The sequence below is a fragment of the Polypterus senegalus genome, chromosome 8 (assembly GCF_016835505.1).
Source record: "Polypterus senegalus isolate Bchr_013 chromosome 8, ASM1683550v1, whole genome shotgun sequence".
In the NCBI taxonomy this organism is placed as follows: domain Eukaryota; kingdom Metazoa; phylum Chordata; class Cladistia; order Polypteriformes; family Polypteridae; genus Polypterus; species Polypterus senegalus.
In genome coordinates, this window is record NC_053161.1 from 155,291,114 (window position 1) to 155,302,868 (window position 11,755).

Consider the following 11,755-nt stretch of genomic DNA (forward strand, 5'->3'; position numbering starts at 1 on the left):
GACCGTGTATCTGCCTCTGAGGGTTGCTGTGGTGTAGCAGGTCCACAGCTCAAGTTAACAAGGCCACTTTTTAAAATAAATAATCGCCGCACTCATGGCTTAGCCAAGTCTCGGTCCAGATGGAGCCCGGCGTAGTGTGGAAGGCAGTTGCACCTGCAGGTAGGGCAACTCTCCTGTTGCGAAGCCCGATGGGAGAAGCATGGGAGCCGCCAGGTAGAAAGAAGAAGGCACCGTGCTCTGGATTTTAAGAGACTGCTTCCAGCCATTGTTTAAACCTCTTTGTTTTTAAAAGATTTTTTTCTATTGGTTTTTAACCTCCACCTTTCATCCATTTTAATAGATTATTTATTTGAAGACTTTTGAATACACTGCACTATTTATTTGGACACAATTTTGATTTTTGTTACTTTTAATAAAAGCACTTTGCACTTTTTGCATAATCCCCTTGCTTTGTTGTGCCTCACTGCCAAGCTCGTCGGTAATCGGGTTCAGGGCTCCTGGAAGGACGATGGGAGCATGGAGCAAACCCGCATCGTCACAGTTGCCAAAACTGGGAACCTGAGCTGTTTTGTAATGTGATGGGTGTAGCAACGCACCGTTGCTGTGCATGCTTCCCAACCTGACCCGATTTCTACATGGTGTGACTGAAACGTATGCAAATACCCTTAAATGAAAGTCTACAATGTGCACTGTAAGCACGTCTGAAGTGTTTGATCTGTAATTTTTGGTTTAGGTAGACTTTATTATCCGGAGGGAAATTTGTTTGCAACAGGACAAGACAAGGCAAGAAGCAGGAGAAACTCTTTGTATACTATGTGTGTGAGGCTTGTCGTGCCCCATAAGAGACCCGTGATCCACTGGTGAGGTGTATCAAAGGGACAGTCTTATAAGTTCTAGAGCTAATCCTCACCCCAAAAATTACAGCAGAAGTATTTATTGGTCATCATTTAAAAGCTCCCGTACATAACTCTAGAGCTGACCTTGGAACGAGTCGTTTGGTGGTTGTTTAATGTTCACCTGGAAGGGGGAGAGGGGCTTTTCTAAAAACTGAGAGTTCCATCTCCCCATCTTCCATTTCCTAAACTGATTAATACAGATATCATTTACACCAAGGTTTTCTCTTTTGTACTAAGGGTAGTTAACACAAAATGAGTACTACAAACAATCAATCAATTAAACATCAGTCTGGGGGTGAGAGTTACAGGACAAAGGTACAAAACTGAACACTGCAAGTGAACAGTTCTGACCTAAATACAAGCGAGTTACAAGTCCTAGGTTTTGAAAACTAATAGCTGATATCACAGAGAAATTCACCAAACAAAAGAGTCTTCGTACTCTTCTTAAACATACTGAAGGAGGTGGAATTCCTAATGGAGTGGAGCAGCTTGTGCAGCCAGGAGCCACACATGAAGAAAGTCTGGACTGAGATTTGACACCACAGAGGTGGGTGGCATCACCAAATGTTGCTCAACAGCAGGCCTTAGTAGTCGAAAAGGAACAGAGGACCTCAAAAAGGAACCTATAAACACTTATAGGTCCACAATTATATGAACAGTGACTCCATTTTAATAATGCTGGCACTGTACGCCACCACAATGGATTTGAAATGAAGAAATAATTACATGATTGAAGTATAGACTTTCAGTTTTATTTAGATTTTAAAGGGTTTAACATAAATATCGTATGAGCCATTTGGGAATGACAGCCATTTGTATACCTGGTCCCCTCCCCCATTTTCAGGAGTTCAAAAGTATTTGGACATTTGCCCGCCAAGCTGTTCCATAGCCAGCTATCAGCAGGTCCCTCATTATTTCATTAAGTGTGGAGTTTGCATTTGGAAGCTGTGACTGTGAACTCTCAATATGAGATCCAAAGAGCTGTCCATGCAAGTAAAAACAGGCCATCATTAGGCTGAGAAAACAAAACAAACCCATTAGAAAGACAGCAGGGGCCTCGTATAAATGGTGCATATGCACAAAAATGTTGCATAAGCCCGTTTCCATGCTCAAATTGCAATGTATAAAACCTAAACTTGGCGTAAAGCCACGCACATTTTCATGCTAGCTCATACGCTGGCGTACACAAGTTCTCCGCTCAGTTTTGCAAACTGGCAGCACCCAGCGTCAAAGCAGTGCTACTGTTCCAGTGTGGTTTCTCCTTTCTATTTTAGATCCACATCCCTAACGTGGCTTTATAAATATACTGAATTAACCGCATATTGTTTATTAGTTTAATGCATCCGATTGTAATTAACCTATAACAATATAATGGCCCACAGAATGGTCAAACTATTCTAAATACCATTGCTGCTTTAGTGTTGTTACTCTCACTGCACCTTCTACTTTCAGCTACTCCCGTTAGGGGTTGCCACAGCGGATCATCTTTTTCCATATTACTCTCACTGCACCACTCGGGAGTATTTATATTAATGTATCTGAGTGTGAAATCACAGCTCTACAGAAGCTGATTGGAAAGAGAATTATGGGTATACAGCATCAAGCACACACTGCCTCAGCCATGCTGTCTATTGAACTGCTCTCATATGGTAAACACTTCAGAGCCTTTCCTTGCGGTTCAGAAACAGTTTCATCCCAAGAACTATAAACGCACTCAATCAGTCCATCAAGTGCTCCTTGTAGAACGTTTTGTACTTATAAGTACAATTACCTCACTGTAAACAGGAATTGGGGGTTTGTACGTTTGACAGAGACAGTACTGCCGCAATAAATTATTTCATTGAAGGTAGCGCATGGCGCAGCAAGCATCTTGCGTGAGGCATGAACAATCTCTGGACAGGGCACCAGCTCATCACTATCACTGCGCCACCGTGTTCCCATGTTTAATAACATGCTTTAACTCCTAACATCATGAAAATGATATCAAGTATATATCTCACTATTTTAATTGTTCAGCAAACTGTGATATCACAAATGTAATGGATTCTGTGTCCTGTCAGAGGAAGAGAAAGTCCGTTTAAGAAGGACATAATGATTCACATGCATAGAACACATACAGTGCATCCAGAAAGTATTCACAGCACATCACTTTTTCCACATTTTGTTATGTTACAGTCTTATTCCAAAATTGATTAAATTCATTTTTTCCTCAGAATTCTACACACAACACCCCATAATGACAACGTGAAAAAAGTTTTCATGAGGTTTTTGCAAATTTATTAAAAATAAAAAAAACTGAGAAATCACATTTACATAAGTATTCACAGCCTTTGCCATGAAGCCCAAAACTGAGCTCAGGTGCATCCTGTTTCCCCTGATCATCCTTGAGATGTTTCTGCAGCTTAATTGGAGTCCACCTGTGGTAAATTTAGTTGATTGGACATGATTTGGAAAGGCACACACCTGTCTATATAAGGTCCCACAGTTGACAGTTCATGTCAGAGCACAAACCAAGCATTAAGTCAAAGGAATTGTCTGTAGACCTCCAAGACAGGATTGTCTCGAGGCACAAATCTGGGGAAGGTTACAGAAACATTTCTATTACTTTGAAGATCCCAATGAGCACAGTGGCCTCCATCATCCGTAAGTGGAAGAAGTTCGAAACCACCAGGACTCTTCCAAGAGCTGGCCGGCCATCTAAACTGAGCGATCGGGGGAGAAGGGCCTTAGTCAGGGAGGTGACCAAGAACCCGATGGTCACTCTGTCAGAGCTCCAGAGGTCCTCTGTGGAGAGAGGAGAACCTTCCAGAAGGACAACCATCTCTGCAGGAATACACCAATCAGGCCTGTATGGTAGAGTGGCAAGACGGAAGCCACTCCTTAGTAAAAGGCACATGGCAGCCCGCCTGGAGTTTGCCAAAAGGCACCTGAAGGACTCTCAGACCATGAGAAACAAAATTCTCTGGTCTGATGAGACAAAGGTTGAGCTCTTTGGTATGAATGCCAGGCGTCACGTTTGGAGGAAACCAGGCACCGCTCATCACCAGGCCAATACCATCCCTGCAGTGAAGCATGGTGGTGGCAGCATCATGCTGTGGGGATGTTTTTCAGCGTCAGGAACTGGGAGACTAGTCAGGATAAAGGGAAAGATGACTGCAGCAATGTACAGAGACATCCTGGATGAAAACCTGCTTTAGAGCGCTCTTGACCTCAGACTGGGGCGACGGTTCATCTTTCAGCAGGACAACGACCCTAAGCACACAGCCAAGATATCAAAGGAGTGGCTTCAGGACAACTCTGTGAATGTCCTTGAGTGGCCCAGCCAGAGTCCAGACTTGAATCCGATTGAACATCTGTGGAGAGATCTTAAAATGGCTGTGCACTGACGCTTCCCATCCAACCTGATGGAGCTTGAGAGGTGCTGGAAAGAGGAATGGGCGAAACTGGCCAAGGATAGGTGTGCCAAGCTTGTGGCATCATATTCAAAAAGACTTGAGGCTGTAATTGCTGCCAAAGGTACATCGACAAAGTATTGAGCAAAGGCTGTGAATACTTGTGTACATGTGATTTCTCAGTTGTTTTATTTTTAATAAATTTGCAAAAACCTCAAGTAAACTTTTTCACATTGTCATTATGGGTGTTGTGTGTAGAATTCTGAGGAAAAAATTAATTTAATCCATTTTGGAATAAGGCTGTAACATAACAAAATGTGGAGAAAGTGATGCGCTGTGAATATTTTCCGGATGCACTGTAGAAGATCAAATACAAAACAAAGCATTTAACATGCTACTTTAGTTACAATAGGATTTGAGAAACTAGTAAATTAAACGACTTTAAGATGAAGTTTATGATGTTCTACTTTAATGACAAAATAAACTACGTGATTAAAGTGGAAATTTCGAGATTAAAGTTGACATTTCGTGCTTTTTTCCCCACTGTGTGCCTATTTTTTCTCTGTACCCTAATAAGCTTTCATATGATACTCAGACAGTGGGCTACGACTCGTCTTTTCACGGCGACTTTGATATCTGCCAACTTCTTTTAAATTTTGGGCACTGTGTGACTTTGTGAACTTGAGATTTTGAGTTTCTCTGACACTATATGTCACTCGATCAACTTCCTTTTGTAGTTTATATCACTGTTTAAACCAACAAATAGTACCTTTTTTCTTGCCACCACTTAATATTCGCTGAAATACTATTCCCCCCCACCCCCGTGCTTTTGCCATTGTCTTTTCACAGAACGCTGAGCTTAAGGGCTATTTACTGTATATTCATTTGTATATTTAAAGAGGCATAATTATGGGAGGATTTTGGGGAGTGGCAGCAGGCACGTGCATGTACGTTACTTTTAATGCTGACCGGGATTTATGGAGCGGAAGAACGTGGAAGTTGGCAAACACACAGATTTATGCATCTGGATTTTTTGTGTGTACAAGCATTTCCACGTTTGTCCTTACGCCATGTATTAGTGAGAATTCCTCGCACGGTGTTATGCATGAGGCCCCAGGAAAGGTCAAATCAACCATTTGGCACATTATTAAAAAGAAGGAACACACTGGTGAACTCAGCAACACCAGAAGGTCTGGAAAACCACAGAAGACAACTGTGCTAGACAATCACAGAATTCTGTCCTTGGTCACGTAGAACCTCTTCTTCACAACATTTAGCCAAACCAAGAACACTCTCCGGGAGGTAGGGCTATCACTGTCAAAGTCTACAATCAAGAGAAGACTTCATGAAAGTAAAGACAGAGGGTTTACCACAAGGTGCAAACCACTGGTGAGCCTCAAGCAGAGGAAGGACAGATTAGACTTTGACAGACAACATTTTTAAAAAGCCTGTCCAGTTCTGGAACAATTTTCTTTGGACAAATGAAATTAAGATCAATATGTACCACAATGTTGGAAAGAAAAGAGTATGGAAAAAAGAAGTAATGGCATATGATTTGTAGCATACCATATACATCTGTGAAACATGGTGGAGGCAGTGTTATAACATGATCAGGCATGGCTGTGAATAGAAGTGTGTTTATTGATGATGTAACTTCTGGCAGAAGTTGCAGGATGTGCTCTGAAGTGTCCAGGGCTATACTGTCTGCTCAGATCAGACAAATGCTGCAAAACTGATAGGACAACACTTCACATTATAGATGGACAATGAGACAAAGCATACTGTGACAGAAAACCGAAAGCTTTTCAAAGCAAAGTATTGGAATATTCTTCAATGACCAAATCAACCAACTGACCTCAGCCTAACTGGTCATGCATGTCACTTGCTGAAGACAAAAATGAAAGCAGAAAGTCCAATGAACAAGCAGTACCTGAAAACAGCAGCAGTAAAGGCCTGGCACAGCATCACTAGGGTGGAAACTCACCACTTGGAGATGGCCAGGGGTTCAATACTTCAGGCAGTCATTGACTATAAAGGAATTTTTAACCAAATATTGAAAATGTTAATTACATTTATGACTATGTTAGTTTGTCCAAATACTTTTGAGTACCTGAAAATGGGGGTACACTGTTTAAAAATCGCTTTCTTTTCTAGACAGTTCATCTTTTTGTTAAACCCTTTGAATTAAAGCTGAAAGTCTACATTTCAATTACATAATGATTGATTACTTACACCTTAACACCAGCAAGACCAAGGAGCTGGTGGTGGATTTTAGGAGGCCCAGGCCCCTCATGGACCCTGTGATCATCAGAGGTGACTGTGTGTAGAGGGTGCATACCTGTAAATATATGGGAGTGCAGCTGGATGACAAATTGGACTGGACTGCCAATACTGATGCTCTATGTAAGAAAGCTCAGAGCAGAATATACTTTCTGAGAAGGTTGGCATCCTTCAACATCTGCAGTAAGATGCTGCAGATGTTCTACCAGACGGTTGTGGCGAGTGCCCTCTTCTACGCGGTGGTGTGCTGGGGTGGCAGCATAAAGATGAAAGACGCCTCACGCCTGGACAAACTTGTTAAGAAGGCAGGCTCCATTGTAGGATTAAAGTTGGACAGTTTAACATCTGTGGCAGAGCGACGGGCACTAAGCAAACTCCTGTCAATCATGAAGAATCCACTGCATCCACTTAACAGTGTCCTCTCCAGACAGAGGAGTAGCTTCAGTGACAGACTTTTGTCACTGTCCTGTTCCACTGACAGACTAAAGAGATCGTTCCTCCCCCACACTATGCGACTCTTCAATTCCACCCGGGGGAGTAAATGCGAACATTAATTTTATTTTAATTCTTTTCATTTTTATTACTATTTAATTTAATATTGTTTCTTTGTATCAGTATACTGCTGCTGGATTATGTGAAGTTCCCCTTGGGAGTAATAAAGTATCTATCTATCTATCTATCAATTTCAAATCCATTGCGGTGATGCACATAGAAAAAATTATAACAATTGTGTCACTGTCCAAATATTGCTGGACCTACCCACTGACTACTCTGTAGGCAAGCATCAATGGTTTCAACCAAGTAAGAGCCACTACAAGAAACCAAGTGTAGAGATCTGAAAAGAGGAGCGACAGGGGGCCTGTTTCAGCTGCTTGAACACCAGACTTCATCTTGATTGGTGACCAGACCCTGCCATAGAAAACACTGTGCGTTAATCCAGGTAAAGCACTAAAACATCACATCATATTCCACACAGAGCTACTCTCAGGGTTTTACATGAGGAATAACAATATGGTTAACTCCACTTGGAATTTTAGGATTCCAGCTGCGTTGCTCATCCTCATCCCTATAAAATGCTTTTTAATTTGTATATTGGTCTTTAAATTTAACATATTTGCCATTCATTCAGGCTGTGATAAGGCCTGTATAGGAAGTGACGTCATCAAAGGGGCCAGAACCGGAAGTGATGTCTTCGGAGGCACCATAACCTTGCAGGAATTCCCGGGAAACATCTGCAGAGAACTGAGAAAGACATTCAGTGCACCCTGCCGCCCCCTGGTCGGATGTTTTATTACTATTATGTAAGCCCTTTAGCTGGCTTCTATTCACACGTATGTGACAAGGCATATACACTCGTGCCTGATTCTAGGCAGTTTGATGGCAAGGAAGCTACTCACTTGTCAGAAGTCAGGTTCATATTAAGTTTTTTTGTAATAAAGATGACTGTGTCATCATAATGATAAAAAAGGAACATTTTTCAGATTTGTTGATTAGGACTGTTTCATGTTTCTCTTACCTTCTTTGCTTTCAGGGATGGAATAACCTTTACTTACACTTCCTACACAGATACATGCTGCCGCCTGTCATTACTGAACACAGCTCATTGCTAGTTGTACATCCGTTTCCACACCAATCGTATTAGCGCTGCTGAAAACTGACAAAGATCTGAGCAATCAGACATCATGTGTTTGTGACGCTTGCACCTTCTGAAAGATCACAAGTGAAACTCGCAGGAAAATGAGTCATCCATTCACTCCAGCTAAAAATAACCATTTTTAAATTCTGTTTTTATAAATTACTAGCCATGTGCACCAAACTACGTTGCGTGCGTTAAAGTTGTCTGTGAAGGGCTCCCTGTTTAAACACGGCTGCCAGTCGTGAACTGGGCCCTTCGTCGCACAGCATTATGATTTTTTATAAGGGAAACAAAATTACAAAAGAAAACCCTTGGACATTGATTCAACAGGAACGGCCTACTCGGAATCACTGTCCGAATAGTAATTATGTGGTGGTGTAGGAGCATTTCTGCTTCTGTCCATTCACAGTCCGTCTAGTTTTCACGATGCTATCGTTTCCTCTCATGATGTCTTCTCAACCTTTCTCCAATCTCGTTGGTTGCTTTGTGGCAATCCAAAGAGTAAGGCAATATACACGGAGCAATGGTTATAAAAGGGGGACACATAGGTATCCAGGCTCTTTAAAGCATAAATAGGGATCACTTCACTGACATGTGAGCAAGCCACGGTACAACTGCGCGATGCGCAGCACTCGCTGGCTACAACGTAAGAATAATAATTTCGTGCTGTTACATTGTCATTCATTTTACCCACTGTCTTTCTTTCATTCATATGTTACGTAGGCACGTACCTTTTATCTTCGGCAATCTCATTCTCTAGCCAGGCCTCAGGAGCTAACCACCGTAACACTGTCCACCACCCCTTTCGTTATTCCAGCACATTGTTGACATCCGTGAGTAACAACAACGTAGTAAACTGGAAGGTGGTCTTCGCATGCGTGGAATTCGCAGACAAACAAAGATCAAGATCTAAATGAAGATCTCTTTAGTTAATTTAAAGCACAACAATTTGTTTTGTTTGAATGTCTGTGTTTTGAGGTGTGACTGAAGTACTACAGTCTTCAGTAGTATAAGCCTGGAGGAGATTCTTAATGCAATGCCTATGTTTTAGCTGTCTCTCTACTGCCATCTAATGCTTCTTCTAATTCATTTGCGGACAAACAAAGATCAAGATCCAAATGAAGATTATATATAGAGATAGCACATCCCTGAGTGACACTGCCAGTAAGTCTGCTGACTGGCTTTGATGTGCAATTTCAGAGTTTGTACTAAATGTATGGTGGTCTATGACTGCTTACCTCATAGTGCTGTAACTGTTGGTTTGTCTATAGTGCATTAATCTCATAGCCTGTACAACATGAGCAGTAGTGCAGGACTGTACAAGGAGTGATTAAGTGGGTCAGTGTGAGATATATGGGTGTGCATGCTAATTCCTTTATTGTAATGGACAGCTCAAAAACATTTTAAAAACTAGGGGGCTGCTTTGCTTGCTAACCCCCGAGCGGGCGCTATGCGTCAGCCACTTTGCGGCTCTGGTGCTCGCATATGGGGATGCGGATGTACGATTTAAACAGATTGTTATTTTCATGGTAATTGTTATATATGCATAATAGAACTATTTTACATTACAGAATAGAACTATTTTACATTACAGAGAGTAATTAACCATAGTAAAAAACAGTTAAAAAGTAATAAATTGAAAGTAAATTATGTTTCATGTTGCGTTAGAGGTATTCATTGAGTTATACGTTTTTGTTCTGTTTGGCTTTGAAATTAACACAAATATTTTTTAAACTTACACTTTTACTGTAAAACTTTGTCAATATCGCATTGAATTTTGATTCTGTGTTTGGAATTACATCGTGACAATGCAACGTATAACTGCCCGTGAGTGAATATCGTTTCTTTCTCTCTAATAAATAAACTGACGTTTTCAAATGTTTGTCCCTGTGATTTGTTAATTGGCATAGCAAAAGCTATTCTAACGGGAAACTGTAAACGTTTTAATACGAAGGGCATAGCAAAGGTCTCCTTTGGTTTCTAAGGTTATCCACGGAAGATATACTACATTACCTTTCTTGTCGCCTGTTACAATTTTACATGTCAGAATTGTTCGATCAATTTTGAATACAACTAATCTTGTCCTATGGCATAGCCCATCACTCAGACATAAATTAGGTAATAACATTAAGATACATCCTTCTTTCAACAGTAATTTGGCCGATGCAAACTGGACGATGTTACTGGTTGAAGATATTCTACAGGATATTGTAAGTTGATGATTTCATCTTCCGCATGATCACAACCACCTATTTCAGCATAGTCTATTGATACGCATTTAACCAATATGTCGTGTAACCGAACAACAATTTTCGCGTTCATTCGTTTGACTTTGTTTCTTGGTGCTAGGATTGCCTGCGTAGTCATTTTTCCTTTTAGACAAGGGGACAGTCCACACTGCTCTTGCCATCACTCTGATTCAGGTTCATCTTTGTCTCTTTTGTTCACAAGACTTTTCTCCAGAATTCTGCAGGCTCTTTCAAGTCCTTTATCACAAACTATAATCAGGCCATCCTGTTTTTGTGGTGTTAATCATGCAGTGTGTCCTCTGTATTTCTGTTCATGAAGTCTTCTGCTGATAGTCGTTTCTGACACACATTGCCCCCCTGAAGACTGTTTCTGGTCTGTCAGATAGGCGTTTGGGGCTTTTTCTTTATCATAGTGAGGATAGTTCTGTTGACAGTAGTGGAGGTCTTCCTTTGCCTATCAGTCCCTTTGTGATTACTGAGCTCACCAGTGCGCTTAAAGATATCTTTTTCTTAAAGATATTCTAGACAGTTGATTTAGGTCATCCTAAGGTTTCACCGATGTTTCATTCTTGTTTTTCACCCTCAAAATCGCTTCCTTCACTTTCATTGGCACAGCTCTTGTCATCATTTTGGCAACTACAGTACAGACTCCAAAGGGTAGTAGAAAGCTGAGGAATCTTCTGAAGAAATAAAACACACCTGAGGAATTACAAATGCCTGTCCCAAACATTATGGTGACCATCTATAAAAAGTGTTGTCAGTTCTACAAGATGTGACTGAAATGTATGCTGTGAGATTGATAACTATTGTGAATGTCTTTACTTGTAATTTAGGCAAAGCAATGTAATTTAGAGTTACTTTAGTGAGAAGCATCCATGTTTACCCTGCCCCCCTTTACGACCGAGTCTCTTTGAATTTTACGACAGAGTTGGGGGAGGATGTGCCTTAAACCAGTTTGGCAAGTATTTCTCTGCTAAAGTATTTCAACCCCTGTAAGACACATCTCTCTTACTAACATATGATCTTGGGGGGGATGGCAGGTGTTAAGATGTTCTATTTCCCTATTAGTCTGAGGTATGGCTGTTTGGAATTGGCTTGTCTCAGAGGCCTTTAAGTACTATGGTGTCCTATTGGCTCTAGGGGTTGGACAGAACATCTATAAATTTACTTGCTTAACCTCACACTTTCTCTCTTACTAACCTCTGATGATGGGGCATCTCACTCCTACTAACCTCTGATGAAGAAGACAACACAATGAAGAGCACTGCTCAGCAGCCATATTGAACAGACATGTGGATGAAA